The sequence below is a fragment of the Eleutherodactylus coqui genome, unplaced genomic scaffold, assembly GCF_035609145.1.
Source record: "Eleutherodactylus coqui strain aEleCoq1 unplaced genomic scaffold, aEleCoq1.hap1 HAP1_SCAFFOLD_152, whole genome shotgun sequence".
Classification (NCBI taxonomy): domain Eukaryota; kingdom Metazoa; phylum Chordata; class Amphibia; order Anura; family Eleutherodactylidae; genus Eleutherodactylus; species Eleutherodactylus coqui.
Genome location: NW_027101810.1, coordinates 120,261 through 136,648, shown reverse-complemented (window position 1 = coordinate 136,648; position 16,388 = coordinate 120,261). Strand labels below are relative to the sequence as shown.

Sequence of the window (16,388 nt, the reverse complement as noted above, 5' to 3'; positions counted from 1 at the left end):
TGCGTCCAGAATAAAGTAAACAGATGGAAATATATATCTTATCAAAGATTTGTACAGTATGTTTGCACATGTTTGAGATATTGTGGCTGAAAATAAATTACATTTTTATAAATTTTTTCTCAATTTTGACGCTTTTAATAAATATACACTAATTTTATCAGACTATTTTCACCACCTAAATGAAGTACAACATGTGGCAAAAAAACAATATCAGAATCACTTGGATATGCAGAGCCTTTAGGCCTCATGTCCACGGGGAAAAGAAGAATTAAAATCCGCAGCGGATCACCCGCACGCGGATCCGCACCCCATAGGGATGCATTGACCACCCGCGGGTAGATAAATACCCGCGGATGGTCAATAAAAGTGAATTAAGAAAAATGTGGAGCATGAAAAAAAAATGGACATGCTCCTAAAATAAGAATAACTTACCCGTAGCGGACCGGGCAGATCTTCTCTTCTTTGCGGCCAGATCTTCTTTCTTCGGCGCGCGGCACGCCTATAACAGTTTGTCTCCTCACCAACCATATGCATCAGTGTTATGGTGGATGGTCTATATTGCATCTATTACTCCTAGTTCTAGCTGGTTGTCATCCCTTTGATGACTGTCAGGATCCAACAGCCCCCCCCTCCCACCCATCAGGATCCAACAGCCCCCCCACCCATCAGGATCCAACAGCGCCCCCACCCATCAGGATCCAACAGCGCCCCCACCCATCAGGATCCAACAGCGCCCCCACCCATCAGGATCCAACAGCGCCCCCACCCATCAGGATCCAACAGCGCCCCCACCCATCAGGATCCAACAGCGCCCCCACCCATCAGGATCCAACAGCGCCCCCACCCATCAGGATCCAACAGCGCCCCCACCCATCAGGATCCAACAGCGCCCCCACCCATCAGGATCCAACAGCGCCCCCACCCATCAGGATCCAACAGCGCCCCCACCCATCAGGATCCAACAGCGCCCCCACCCATCAGGATCCAACAGCGCCCCCACCCATCAGGATCCAACAGCGCCCCCACCCATCAGGATCCAACAGCGCCCCACCCATCAGGATCCAGCGGCCCCACACCCATCAGGATCCAGCAGCCCCCCACCCATCCTTCCCCTCTGAAGGTAATATAGCGCTCACTAGCTCCACAAGACTAGATTGGAGCGGCTCCTCTCTTCAGTAGCTCCACTCTAGCCACTTCACTGATCTGCTGGCTAGAATGTATTGGCTGGTGGTAGGATCTCCCAGCAGCCAATACACTCCAGACGCACCATCCAATCAGTGAGCGGGGGCGGGGCTAGTGAGCGGCAGCTCTGGGGAGGACGCAGCAGTTCTGAACTCACGATATTTTTGTATCTTAGTGAACTGAATATGGCCGCCACCACAACTTGCCTCCAGCTTTCCTAGTCTTCTGCACAACATCATTACATGTCTACACCACTTTGTTTTCAGGAGCCGAGGCAAGTGGTGTGACGACTACCGAGCGAGGCTCTGTTCGTGTCAGCGGTAGGGGGCTCCATGATGGTCATCAGGTTACCAACAGTTCTGTCACCCAGCTTTCCTAGTCCCTGAATGGCCAGTCAGCCTCCTTTTGTCATATCACTGTAGGGCAGTGACTCCCACCTCCAGTCCTAGGGACCCCACAGGTCATGTTTTCAGGACTTCCTCGGTGTTGTACAGGTGATGTAATTATCATCGGTACCTCAGACATTGCCACAGGTGTTCTTACTATACGAGATCCTGTACATGACCTGTTGGGGGCGCTGAGGGGCGGAGGTGGGGAGCACTGCTCTAGAGGGTTCTAGGAAAGCTGGGAGATCCATTGTGTTGGCATTAGGTTAGCTGAACCCCCAGCGATCCGCTGTAATCCAAGGAAGATCTGGCAGTAAGGCTAATGTCACACAGTGAGTGCGATACCAGGCCGTGAATCGCGGCCCGTTTTCGCGCTCGCTAACGTACGATTTTTCTGTGGATGTGAGTCATTTTTGTAATAAAACTGCCTCCCCTCCCTCCCGCTGCGGCTGTCCGCACCTAGCACGCGGTGCGATGCTGCCGCCAGCCCCATTAAAACAATGGGTGATGCAAGGCCCCGCCCAAAGATAGAACGAGCCGCGGTTCATATACGTGCAATATTTGCTCTGCCGCGTGAAAAAGGCCGAAGTGTTCAATTCCCCTGCAACGCCCCCGCAGGAGAAATTAAGTATTACGCCGTCCTTCTGCCATATGATGAACAGACATGTTGGCTGCAGTTTGTGTTAGACGCGAATCGTGCTGGTATTGATGCTCTAGGCTGGGAGCGCAAGCGTAATGCTTTTTCAAACACGGTCTACACCTCTCAGGTGCCGAGGTACAGGACGGTGAAAACAGTGAGTTTGTGTTAGACGCGAATCGTGCTCTGATTCATGCTCTAGGCTGGGAGCGCAAGCTTATTGCTTTTTCAAACACGGTCTACTCCTCTCAGGTGCCGAGTTACAGGACGGTGAAAACAGTGAGTTTGTGTTAGACGCGAATCGTGCTCTGATTCATGCTCTAGGCTGGGAGCGCAAGCTTATTGCTTTTTCAAACACGGTCTACATCTCTCTGGTGCCGAGTTACAGAACGGTGAAAACAGTGAGTTTGTGTTAGACGCGAATCGTGCTCTGATTCATGCTCTAGGCTGGGAGCTAAAGCTTATTGGTTTTTCAAACACGGTCTACTCCTCTCAGGTGCCGAGTTACAGGACGGTGAAAACAGTGAGTTTGTGTTAGACGCGAATCGTGCTCTGATTCATGCTCTAGGCTGGGAGCGCAAGCTTATTGCTTTCTCAAACACGGTCTACACCTCTCAGGTGCCGAGTTACAGGACGGTGAAAACAGTGAGTTTGTGTTAGACGCGAATCGTGCTATGATTCATGCTCTAGGCTGGGAGCGCAAGCTTATTGCTTTTTCAAACACGGTCTACATCTTTCAGGTGCCGAGTTACAGGACGGTGAAAACAGTGAGTTTGTGTTAGACGCGAATCGTGCTATGATTCATGCTCTAGGCTGGGAGCTAAAGCTTATTGCTTTTTCAAACACGGTCGACATCTCTCAGGTGCCGAGTTACAGGACGGTGAAAACAGTGAGTTTGTGTTAGACGCGAATCGTGCTCTGATTCATGCTCTAGGCTGGGAGCGCAAGCTTATTGCTTTTTCAAACACGGTCTACACCTCTAAGGTACCGAGTTACAGGACGGTGAAAACAGTGAGTTTGTGTTAGACGCGAATCGTGCTCTGATTCATGCTCTAGGCTGGGAGCGCAAGCTTATTGCTTTTTCAAACACGGTCTACACCTCTCAGGTGCCGAGTTACAGGACGGTGAAAACAGTGAGTTTGTGTTAGACGGGAATTGTGCTCTGATTCATGCTCTAGGCTGGGAGCTAAAGCTTATTGCTTTTTCAAACACGGTCTACTCCTCTCAGGTGCCGAGTTACAGGACAGTGAAAACAGTGAGTTTGTGTTAGACGCGAATCGTGCTCTGATTCATGCTCTAGGCTGGGAGCGCAAGCTTATTGCTTTTTCAAACACGGTCTACACCTCTCAGGTGCCGAGTTACAGGACGGTGAAAACTGAGTTTGTGTTAGACGCGAATCGTGCTCTGATTCATGCTCTAGGCTGGGAGCGCAAGCTTTTTGCTTTTTCAAACACGGTCTACACCTCTCAGGTGCCGAGGTACAGGACGGTGAAAACAGTGAGTTTGTGTTAGACGCGAATCGTGCTGGGATTGATGCTCTAGGCTGGGAGCGCAAGCGTAATGCTTTTTCAAACACGGTCTACACCTCTCAGGTGCCGAGGTACAGGACGGTGAAAACAGTGAGTTTGTGTTAGACGCGAATCGTGCTCTGATTCATGCTCTAGGCTGGGAGCCCAGTAAACCAATCCCACGGGTACAATGGTGTCGCTTCTGTAAGAAGTCCCCGCGCCGCACGCAAATGGCGCAGAGCGGTGCAGTTGGGGCCGCGCCATCTCCGCTAGGTGCTGTTATACACCCGCCCCTCCAGCCTCCTGTGCAATGACAGCCATGCATGAAGACTTGGCCTGCGCTGTGCAGCTGCTTCTGTTGTGCACATAAACCTCTCCATTTATGACCCCACCAGTCCCAGCGAAGACTAGAGAGCCCCCCCCCCAATTACCCACAATGCCCCAGCGGAGACTATGGCCCCGCCCATTACCCACAATGCCCTGGTTAAAGCAGCTGTAAACACTAATGCCCACTAGAGATAGGATGGCCTCACCTGCTGGATGTGCAGCTCTGCCTGCAGGAACTGAAGCCCGGCCACCGCACCCACCCCAGAAGACATGGAGTTCAGAACTGCTGCGTCCTCCCCAGAGCTGCCGCTCACTAGCCCTGCTCCCCGCTCACTGATTGGATGGTGCGTCTGGAGTGTAGTGGCTGCTGGGAGATCCTACCACTAGCCAATACATTCTATCCAGCAGATCAGTGAAGTGGCTAGAGTGGAGCTACTGAAGAGAGGAGCATTTTAGCATTCCCTAAAATAACGTAAACTGCGTTTTATGTCCGACGGCGGGGGTAATTACAGAGGCTGGTTGGGATGGGCACATGGGGCAAGAAAACCAGGTTTCCCCCCTCCTCTAATGCTTTTTGGGGTATTTCTTGACCTCAGCGACGGGTATGGGTTGTAAAAAGTGGCGCTCTGTGAAGCTGGCCATTCAGGAACTAGGAAAGCTGGGTGATAGAACATGTTGGTAACCTGATGACCATCATGGAGCTCCCTACCACTGACACGAACAGAGCCTCGCTCGGTAGTCGTCACCCCACTTGCCTCGGCTCCTGAAAACAAAGTGGTGTAGACATGCAATGATGTTGTGCAGAAGACTAGGAAAGCTGGAGGCAAGTTGTGGTGGCGGCCATATTCAGTTCACTTAGATACAAAAATATCGGATTAGTCATCTTAGTGACTTGACGGAAGATGATGATTGGGATTTGTTCCCGCCAGGAACTTTTGTTCTAAAAGGAACAATCCCGTGGCCCCTTCAGCAGCACTCTGCGCTCTTACACTAACCTGCTATAGTGTGAGTGCAGAGCGCTGCTGAAGGGGCAGCTTTAAAATCCGCCCCACAGGTCAATTTAAACTGTAGATTGTTTTTCCGCATTATATGGATGAGATTTCTTTAAACGTGTGACTACTTCTCCATTCACTTCTGTGGAGCTGACGGAGATGGTCAAGCACTGAGCTCCCATGAACGGCGGAGTCGTAGTCATGCAATGAGACTAGTGCTACGCGACCAAGATTGCTGTATAGCCCTGCGACCTCACACTCTCGGGCCGGCTTCACACCACCGGTTTCCTATTGTTCAATCCACAGTCGTCGTCCACACGGAGGATCCGCAGCAAATCACACGCATTGAAAGATACATACTACTGCTACTTCCTTCACTCTCGCGGTCATCCGCATTACAGATTCTGCAGGAACGCAGGGTCGCCGTCTGGGTTAACGGGCAGATTCTGCTGTGGTATCCCGCATTCGGAATGTGAAGCGGTCGTGTGCAACCGGCCTTACTGAAGACAATGGAGTTGCGATACAACTCACAAGTAGCTGCGACCAATATATTGCAAAAATCCAACCTCGTAGAGGTTTAAGCAATTTATAGGTTGTGGGAACTTGCGCGACCCCATTGATATATTTGAGAGTGCAAGTTCACAGGGCTGCACAGCGATCTTTGGTCACATGACCCATGTCATGGCGAAAGACTCCATAGAGCTCCAGCCTTAGGGCTCATGTCCACGACTGTGTTCTCACCGCAGAGACGCAGCGTTTTACGCATACCACCGTGGGCTCTTCGGCCAGATTCACACAGATGTATTTGCACAGCATATTACGCATGAAAAATATACATGCAAAATACACGTCAGTAGAACCCGCTGATTGCAGCGAGTTCCTTCACATAAGTGTATTTTGCATGCGCATTTTGTTAAAAAAAAAAAGCAGTCCCCTTTATTTTCTCGTGCATTTCTGCAGGGGCAGAACATGTATTATTCTAATTACACTAATTGCCCATTTCAATAAATGGCGGCATGGTTGCGTGTTTTTTTGCGCTTGCAAATGTGCTTGATTCGTGCTAACAAAAGTACAGTAAGGGCCGCTTCACACAAACATATTTGTTTCAATGGATGCCTTCAGAATTCTCTTTACTCACACATTTCGCATGCGTGCAAAACCTCACCATGCTCTATTTTTGTGCACATTTGCGCACCAAGGGTCCCTGTACAAGTCTATGGGAAGTGTGCACGTAACCGATTCCTATCTCAAAAAAAAGTTATAATAAACAGCGATAAAAAAGTCTTATAAACTCCAAAATGGTACAAATAAAAACTACAGGACATCACGCAAAAACACGAGCCGTCGCACAAGTATCATGCGATACTTCCGCCATGTATCACGTGGACATGAGGCCTAAATCTAAGTGCTTGGTTGTTAGCAGCCGCAGCTGCGCTGCACCTCTTGCTCATCAGTTTTTTTTCCTGCTTTTGGAAACTGCTGTAGGAAAGGGGGTGCACCAGTACTGGAGGTACTGCAATACCAGGTCAATGTGCGGAGTGGACAGAGCAAGCACTTTTTCCAGCTCCCTGTTCTAAAAATCCATTTAATATATGATCCCCAGATAGGGGACGTATCAGATGCAACACGCTCAGCCAGCACTCCGGGCACACCCACAATGCACTGAGGGAGCCGGAAGACCTTTGCATAGCCCCGCCCAACGCCTTCTCAACCGTGGTGAGCCGTCCCCGCGGGAGACCCGCGCCTGAATGGAGCATGTCCGGATTTTTTCCTGCACGCGGGACCCGCGCCTGCAGGGAAAAATGACATCCGCCGGTATTTTACTACCTGCGGGTGTCTAATGCATCCATATCCATTGCATAGCGCCGATCGCAATGCCAGGGGTGGGAGGGTCCGAACAGCCCCGGATGACAGCTCCATGCTGCGGACACCGACAGCATGGAGCTGTCACGTCCAGAGCCCGAGGGGCTTTATTCTCTGCAGGACACATGTTTTTACGTCCTCAGAGAATAAAGCCCACTTCGGGAGGACGTAAAAACACTATGGCCCGGGGCGTGGCTTAGCAAGCAAGGAGAGAGGTCGCACGCTGTTTTGCTCCTCCACAGAATCTCCCTTTTCAGCCCTTTTCTGGGTCAAATCAGTAACCCAAACAGAGGCAGACAAGAGCACAGCACCTGGGGACCCACCAGGACCCACAACCGGCCCGGACAAGGCTCACCTGGTGATCTCCAGCCGCCAAAAAGAAGCCGAAGAGCCGCGGCCCTGCACAGCGGCCCGCGCCCGCGGCCTAACCCGACAAGTACCGCGCTCAGAAACACCCGGCGAGGACCGCTCACGGAGCCCCAAGCAGAGGACTACGGCACAAGGTAACCCCTGCCGACTTGGAGGGGAGGCTCTGTCACCCTCAGTGCCCGCGCTCTCACCGCAGCGCCTTGCAAATACACAGCCGCGGCTCCCTCCCTCTGAATATACCGCCGTGGCCACCAACCTGCAACTCGGCGGCACATACACTCATCAGGGTGATCCCCCGCTGGACTAATTCCCGCGCTGGTGGTTTTCCCCCTCCTGCTCCCCAGAGCCGACAATCAGCACGGGCGGGCACACCGGAAGATCTGCACCTAGTCTCTAGCTCCCTGTGAGGCAGCGGCCATCTCGCCCCCCCTCCCCCCTGAGTCGAGCAGGCTGCTTGGCATACTAGCCAGACCAGAGCAGAAAAGTTAAAGTAAAAAAGAGAGGATACTGTGATCCTCCCAGCACATCAACACCAGGCAAAGTTTAAAGCAGTACTCACTATTTCTGACGTGCAGCGGGGGAACGGAGGTCCTCTCCCCGGAGCTCTCAGACCGACAGCAGGCTCCATTAAAGTATAGTGCAGTTCAAATATCAATGCACCACAGCACCATCTAGTGGCCAAAACAGAGATAACCAGGACCTGAACCTCTTCTCATCCCTTTCTCAAAGCACTAAACAAAGCCAATCCTTGCCCATTAGAAAGAGCAACGAGGCCCCTAAGGCCTCCTTCCCACGAGCGTGACAGGCTCCGCCGCGTAATATTACGCAGTGAAGCCCGTCACGGCGCCCCCCAGAGACCCCATACTTACCAGCGGAAGATCGCGTGAAGACGCTTTCACGCCCACCGCCGTTGCGTCATGTGACACGCCCACCGCGTCACATGACGCGGCCGGCCGTGTCACGTGACGCGCCGGCCGCGTCATATGACGCGCGGCGGTAGGCGGGGAAGCGTTTTTTCACGCTATCTTCCGCTGGTTGCAGCGGGAGATAGCGTGAACGGACGGCTTCCATTGACTGCAATGGAAGCCGTCAGCGCGTACACCCGCAGCAAATAGAACATGCTGCGGGTGACAACGGGAGATTTCACGGTGCGTAATTCCGCGGTGGAATTACGCATCGTGTGCATTGTGCTATTAGGTTCAATAGAACCTAATAGCATGGGGCAACGCAGCGGATTTTTGCCGCGGATTTACGCGGCGTAAATCCGTTCGTGGGAAGGAGGCCTAAGTGTGTTGAGAAGAGGGACCCACAGTTAACTACAAGGAGAATACCTCCCCACCTTACTGCCAAGTGATCTGTGGAGGAATATCTGCATAGCCAGACTGCTATATAGAAACTGTCAGCAACCCACAATAAATTACTTAAGCCCCTTAAAACCCCAGGCCCGGACGGATTTTCAAACGGTTATTATAAAAAATTCGCAACGCTCCTGGCCCCTCATCTGGCATCTGTGTTCAACAGGGCGATGGAAAACGGCTCCTTCCCACCCGAGATGTTGGAAGCTCTGATCGTTACAATCCCCAAACCAGGGAAGGAGAATACATCCCCAGCCAATTTCCGACCTATCTCCCTGTTGAACACAGATGTAAAAATTTACGCAAAAATCCTTGGTATAAGACTGTTCACAATCCTTCCGGTATTAGTAGCAACAGACCAAGTGGGATTTGTCCCCCAAAGACAGGCATCGGATGGTACCCGTCGCTTTCTAGACCTGGTCAGGGTGGCCGAAAGGAACAGAACACCAGCTATGCTCTTAGCACTAGATGCTGAGAAAGCATTCGACCGAATCCATTGGGGGTTCCTGGAAGCCACCCTGGAGAGGTTTGGATTTTCAGGACGTATCAAGACAGCAATTATGTCCCTGTACTCTGCCCCGTCAGCAAGGATATTCGCCTCGGGATGCCTTTCCTCTCCATTTGCCATCTCTAATGGTACAAGACAGGGGTGCCCCCTTTCCCCCCTAATATTTGCCTTGGTAATGGAACCACTGGCTGAAAAGTTTAGGACTAATCCAAACATTCAAGGGATCAAAGTAGCATTACAAGAACATAAGATTGGTTTATATGCAGACGACGTCATTTTAGCCATTACTAACCCAACCTCTTCCCTGCCACATGTCCAGTCTACTTTAGACCAATTTGGAGATGTCTCATACTATAAAATCAACAACACAAAATCCCAAATGTTAAATTTAGGCCTGGACCCCAAGACGACCCAAAGCATTACGGAAGCATTCCCTTTCACATGGTGCAGCAGTTCTATGCCATACCTGGGCATCAACATAGCATACCCCAGCTCCCTCACCTTCTCCAAAAACTATCTACCACTTCTTAACAGTATCCCCAATATTCTAAGTAAGTTTCGCAAGCAAATGGGTGAGCATAGAAAAAGCAACATTGGGAGCCCCCCTGATCTCCCTTCTCGGAGTTGCCCCCCCCCCCCCCCCGCTGCCAACTCGTACCCTACCAAGTCTTCAGGTGTCGGTGCAGATTTGGAACCAACTAGTGGCATCCAACTCGGAAAAGGTCTCGGCCATATCCCTCCCCCTGAGATTCCTATCCTCTATACTCCCGGGCTTTGAATTTGGGACCTGGGAGAGAGCTGGGGTGAAAAAAGTAGGAGATCTATGGGAAGAGGCTGCTATAATGGACTTCCCTACATTAAGCAGAAAATTCAATCTCCCTAGTAAACTGGGCTTCTCACATTTGAGATTGAGATACGCACTACAATCCCTAGATATTAGTAAACCACTATTCCCAAAAACGGCCTTTACTTTCTACTCGCTCTCAACAGAGGTCTCCGGAGGCATATCTACTTTTTACGAGAGCTCGTTCTCTCAGATCTCCCAAACCAAATCAGCCCATATGATGCTATGGGAGCTTGACTTTAAACAAACATTCAGTCTGGAAGATTGGAGTAGGGCGCTTGCATGGACGAAAAAGATATCGCATGGAATAGCACACTGGGAAACATCCCAGAAGATATTTCTTCGCTGGTACCTTACCCCAGCTAGAATATCTAAGATGAACAACCTAATCCCGGAGACCTGCTGGAGAGAGTGCGGTGCGAAAGGCACATATTTTCACATGTGGTGGCTTTGTCCCTCCAGCTGAGGGAGGAACTTGTAGAGGGGGGGGGGGTGCTTTTTATACTCTCCAGGTCCCTCATTCCAGCGCTGTAACCCTGAGAAATCGGAGAAGCAGACAGCACGACTCTGCAGACGGCTCTGTAAGCATGCGCTCTCGTATAGAGTTTAATGAGAGAGCACATGCGCATTATCTTCTAAAAAGGGTCACGCTGCGCGTGTTCTGATTTCTCGGAGACACAGTGCTGGAAAAGAGGAACCTGGTGAGTATAAAGAGCAGCTCCCTGTTACCCCCAATTCCTTACCTTTCAGCCCCATAGCATAGTTTACTTTAATAAACAGGAATGATTCTACTACAGATCTCCGCTAAAACGTTTTGGGAACATTATATTTCATATAGTATTCCTTACCTCTACTTCTACATTGGTACAGACTTGACACACGATGAGTAAAAGTTTTGCCCCGAGAATTGTAAGTAGAAGAAAAGATGAATAAATAAATAAGTAAATAAATATAATAAGGGATCTTCCCATAGGATTATCATGTCCGTATGGGATACCTACTCCACTTAGCCAGAGGGGAGAGATGCCATCAAGCAATAGCTCTCGCTCAGGTAGACATTGGCCTTCTATGTAATACATGGTATTCATGTACTGGTCAGTAACACTAATACAGCTCTGTACTCCCAGAATACTGTAAACGTACAGGCCTATTGAACATTGAAGCTTCTAAGACTATGGCCAAAGACAAAAACTTGCTTGGTAGATCTCAGGGTAGGGCTTATATTTCAAGCCCCATTGAAAAATAATGGTAGAGCTTATTTTGTAGGTAGTTCTTATTTTTGGGGAAACAGGGTAGTTACTCCCATTCTCCACACCCTTTTTAGAGGACAGGATGTGTTAATGTAGAATATCCTAGCATCCCCGAAGGAAACAGACAGGCCTGGACAAGCTGATTTCTCCTGCGGAAACAAAGGCAAACCCCCATAGATTAAGGGCTCACTCAGACGGGAGTATGTGTCCCACGTATTTTTCATATGCACATTTACTACGCCTGTTAAATCCCCAAAAACTAGATAAGATGCATATTCTGCACCAAAATAGGACACGTTGCAATTTTTTTTCCACAGACGTGAATAAAAAACGCTGGTGTGAGAAGCTCTAGACAAATCAGTGGGCTTTTAGCACTGCTTACTACGCATGTATTTTTCACATTGGGAGACATATGTCCATGTGAATTAGCCCTAAGGGTGTGTGTTCAGAGAAGAGTGCGCACAAGATACAAGCAGACCATGAGCATCTAGAATAGGGTTTTCCAACATTCCTTGGCCAAGTATTCCCTTCTCAAATAAATTACTTAAAAATTCAGCAAAGGTTATCATGGCACTATGTGTTGTACCTACCTTCATCACAATACCAGGACAGACTAAGTACTCCCTAGAGGCAATGACTGTACTCCTTGATAGAGAAATAAGGTGTACAGAGGTGGCAGTCACTCTCCTGCCACACTAGTATTATAAATGGCACATGGTGGGGAAAGCCCTGTTAGGGCCCTAGAAGCTTCAAGGTACATCTCTAGCCCATGAGATACATATATGACTGGCTCAGAGCCAACCATCCGATGGTTTAACCCCTTAACGACCAGCCCATAGTGTTTTTACGTCCGATTAAATTGATACAACTGCCAAAATAATGAAAATTGAAATTTTTCCTACTGCTTAGATTTATTCAAAAATTGTGCGGTAAAAATACGCAGTACACCACTAGATGAATTCGTTAAGGGGTCTAGTTTTCAAAATGGGGTCATTTGTAGGGGTTCTCTGTCGTTTTGGCCGCTCAAGGGCTCTACAAGTGTGCTATGGGGCCGAAATCCCCTTCATGCTAAATTTCAGTTCTGAAAGCCACCGACTACTCCTTACATTTTGGGCCCCTTTGTGCATCCAGACATAAGATTATGGCCACAATGGGTATGTCTCTGAACACTGGACAAACAGGGGTATCTATTTTGGGGTGCAAATCTTAATTCATGTGTGTGCTGTACAAAAATGCTGTTTTTAAAATGACAAAATTGCCAAAAAACGAAAATCACAATTTTTTTCCTTTTGCTTTGCTTGAATTCATTTAAAAGCTGTGGGGTCAAAATGTGCAGTACACCCCTAGATAAATTTGTTCTGGGGTCTAGTTTTCAAAATGGGGTCACTTGTGGGCGTTCTCTATGTAATGTGCAGGGGGGGGGAGGATGGAAGAGCCAGGAGAAGGAACTGAGCTCCCGTCCCCCTCTCCGCCCCTCTGCACTATTTGAAATGGGAAGAGGCAGGGCGGGGCTAAGTTCCGAGAATTAGCCCCGCCCCTGTCCCACCTCTCCCCATTGCAAATAGTGCAGAGGGGCGGAGAGGAGGCAGAGAGGGGGGGGCGGGAGCTCAGTACCTGCTCCTGGCTCTTCCATCCCCCCCCCCCTGCACACGAGGACAACGTATATCTGTGCATGGGGGAAGGGGGGAGAAAACCCCCCCCGCAGCTTTAGGCCTCATTCATACAAGCGTTGCATTCACCCGCACCCGGCTTAGGTAGTTAACCATGTGCTGCCTGCTTGCTGGAGGAGAACCCCTCTGTCTGCTGGGAGTCCCCCAAACTATTGCAGATTTACATGCAATTCACCTAACAACCCTCCATCTGTAACCTCACTGACCAGCAGTGAATGCCCGCAGTTAACTCCTTCATGACTGACCTGGTTTAAGCACTAATGAGCAACCAGTTTTTCAGTCTTTATTTTTGTGCATTCCTGGGATCAGAACTATAAGGGGACTAAAATGCAGTGAGTTAAGAAAAAAATAATAATTTCCAAAAAAAAGGCTTTTTATTGTGGAAAAACCTAAAAAAAATATAAGAATTTTGGTATCATTGTAACCGTACCATCACGCAGAAAAAAATGTAGTGTATCATTTATGCTGCATGATTAACGCTATAAAAAGAAAATCAAAATTCTATGGCAGAATTGATGCGTTTTCTCTCCCTGCGATCATAAAAAAAGATGATGTGATACAGGCGAACATGGAGGCTCTAGTACCCTGTTGTCCCACCTCTAGCTTGGATACAAGATGTGATACAGGCGAGTATGGAGGCTCTAGTACTTTGTTGTACCGCCTCTAGCTTGGATACAAGATGTGATATGGGGGGCAATTGAGGCATACAGGTTCCATATGGTATTATGTGTCCACATTTGCTGTGACTGAGCCTCTAGATCATACAAACTTCTAGGCTGTGGGAGTTGACGTCCTAAATGCGCAGACCGGTGCCAGCGAGTGACGTTTCTGTGCGGGGCTCTGGGAACCCCGCACAGAAATAGAGCATGCCGCGGTTTGTTTTCCACGTGTGATTTCGCGCGGACAAACCGCGGCCGTCTGCCTAGGATTGCGTTTTCTAACGCAATCCTATGGCAGCTTCCATGGGTGGAAATTCTGCGGGAAATCCGGCAGCGGAATTTCCGCCCGTGTGCACGGGGCCTAAGGCTGCTCTAAGACGTGCATTCAGAAAACACAGCTTAAAATCGTGGGTTTTTTACCTCAATTTTGAGCAGCACTTTTGAACGCATGGTAAAGCGGTTTTAATGCACCCCACAATTGTGATGGGTGGGGAGGTGCGTTAGAAAACGCAAATACAGGACAGATAGCGCTTAAAAATCACCGCTTCCGAGCTCACGTCTGAGTAATCGCATTCAAATCAATGGAAGCAGTATACCGCAATAAAAAGCGGTGTGTGTGTGTGATTTTCATCTAGTGCAGGAAACGCGTTAATAGGGCTAATTCATGTATGGAAATTCGTTTTGCAGCTGTATGCAGCATGATTTAGGTATGGGTACGCGGTGAGAAAGGTAAGGGGGGGCCCTGAGCTGAACTTTTGCACCCGGGCCCTTGAACCTTTAGGTACGCCCCTGACCCTAAGGGTGTTTCTCACCTCATCTTTCTGCGTTTTACATACAAAAATGACAGGAAAGGGTTGTGACCCGGCGGCCGTCGCAGGGAGAAGATGACCATCGCCACTGTATGCCACGGAAAGGGGTGAACGCGCGTGTGAACTGGCATTTTAAGCGCAACCCGATTACTGTAAACCTTGTTTATGCACAAATACGCTCCACTGCGACAATAGTCTTGGCGTGTACATTCGTCTGCCGAAGCCCTAGGGCCTCTTTCACACGGCGTGCTAAATTTAGCAGAAAAGCGGTCGCAGAAACCGCAATGATTTTTACGTGCATTTGCGCTCCCGATATTCCATTAGAGTCTAAGGGGGTAAGCAAATTCGCTCTCATATGCATAAAATTGCGCCGAGGGCTCCTTCACACTTCAAACTAAACTAGAGCAGATAGCATTAGAAAATTGTAGTGTTCGAACGCTCCCTGAGAAGCTCCATTGTGATCAATCAGTGGGTTTTTTTGCGGCTTTTCACAAACCACGCTAAATGCTGTAAAAAACATTCTGTGTGAAAGAGGCCTTAGTGACAAAGTCTGTTTGCTCCTTAACCCCTTATTGACCGCCCTATAGTGTTTTTAATCCCCACAGCCATAAAAACATGCTCATGCTGAGGATTACAGCCCTGGGGGCTGTGGACATGACAGCTCCTTGTTGTCAGCTGCCGGAGTGACCCCCAGTCACGCTATTGCCGTTATCCAAGTAAACAGTTAAAAACTTTAAAATTTCATCTTTTCTCATATCCGTGAGTGGAGATGAAATTACATACCTAAAGCCCCCGGATTTATCCGCGGACCTTACCCCAGATTGCCGGGGTAATTTAAAATCTCCCTGTTGCTGGCTAGCAAACGTAGCTGAAAGCCTGGAGATTTCACGATGGGCACCGGTCCCGGCGCTCTCCCCGACGCCCGGTTTGAATTTGGCGCTAAAAACCTCATGGCGCGTCCTGCTCCTTGCGGCCTCTCGCCGCCGCGACTGCTCTTACGGCCGCCTCTCTTTGCAGCGGGACTCGGGCTGAGTCGCGCCGGGGGGGGTTTCTTCGCTTCGGGCGGCCTCGCCCGGCATCCCCCTCTTGTGCTGCTCCCTCTCCGGATACCGGCTCCCTTGCTGCTGGCTAGAGTGGCCTCCCCGACTCCGATCCCGACCTGCAGCTGGCGATTAACTCCTCCAGCCACTCGGCGCCATCCCGCTGGATTGCTTCTTGAATCAAACACTGTGTGTAGATCCGAGCGAGGAAAAGATGGCAGCTTGCTCTATTTCTCCACATACCACGCAGTGTGAGCCCTATACTTTTGTATGGGCAGCGTATATACAGCACTGTCCATACGCAATACATATGCAACCCCCACGATGAAACAGAGCAGGGAATTAGAAGAAAAAAGACAGTCACACATCGCATGATCGTGTACGTGAGATACGTAGTCATGCGCAGTACACTCGCTGCCATACGCAGTCTCTGCCGACAGAGTCGGCATCACATAGACTGTTAGTACACTACGGGACACCCGCATTGTTTTATGCATATAGTCGCTTATAAATTATATTGGAAAATTTTAATTTTTGATTATACAAGGTATTACTTTTATTTGCTGAGATTGAAATACCCTTCTAAGCCTTCAGTCACAGATGTAAAAGAATTTGGCGGAAATAACAGTGACAACGAACATAGTGGCGGACATAATAGGTAACGCCACCACCACAGCGGGGAAAATATCTATATTATACTATCACATACAGGACACGATCAATGCATGCAACCCGATACCAACAAAAGCAAAATGGTGGATCATGTGAGCGGGAACCGCATACAGCGGCTCCCGGTGACAGCTCCCTGCTCTCGGCTACTCATTCTAGTCGAGAGCAGGGAATTTTAAAATTTCCCGGGCCTCCCGGCTCTCTGTGCATGCGCGTGACGTAATGCGTCTGGCGCGCAGACGCCGGCGGCAGTGTCGGGGAGAAGACAGAAGGATCCGGACGCTGCGGAGGACCGAAGGTGAGTACTCTCAGCTCCCCTT

The 16,388-nt window shown here is 49.6% G+C and overlaps 1 pseudogene; it reads right to left on the bottom strand.

Annotated features, from left to right (window-relative positions):
- Window positions 1–6,520: 6,520 nt before the first annotated feature.
- On the bottom strand, window positions 6,521–6,648 carry LOC136591466 (U2 spliceosomal RNA; annotated as a pseudogene).
- Between the last annotated feature and the right edge of the window lie 9,740 nt (window positions 6,649–16,388).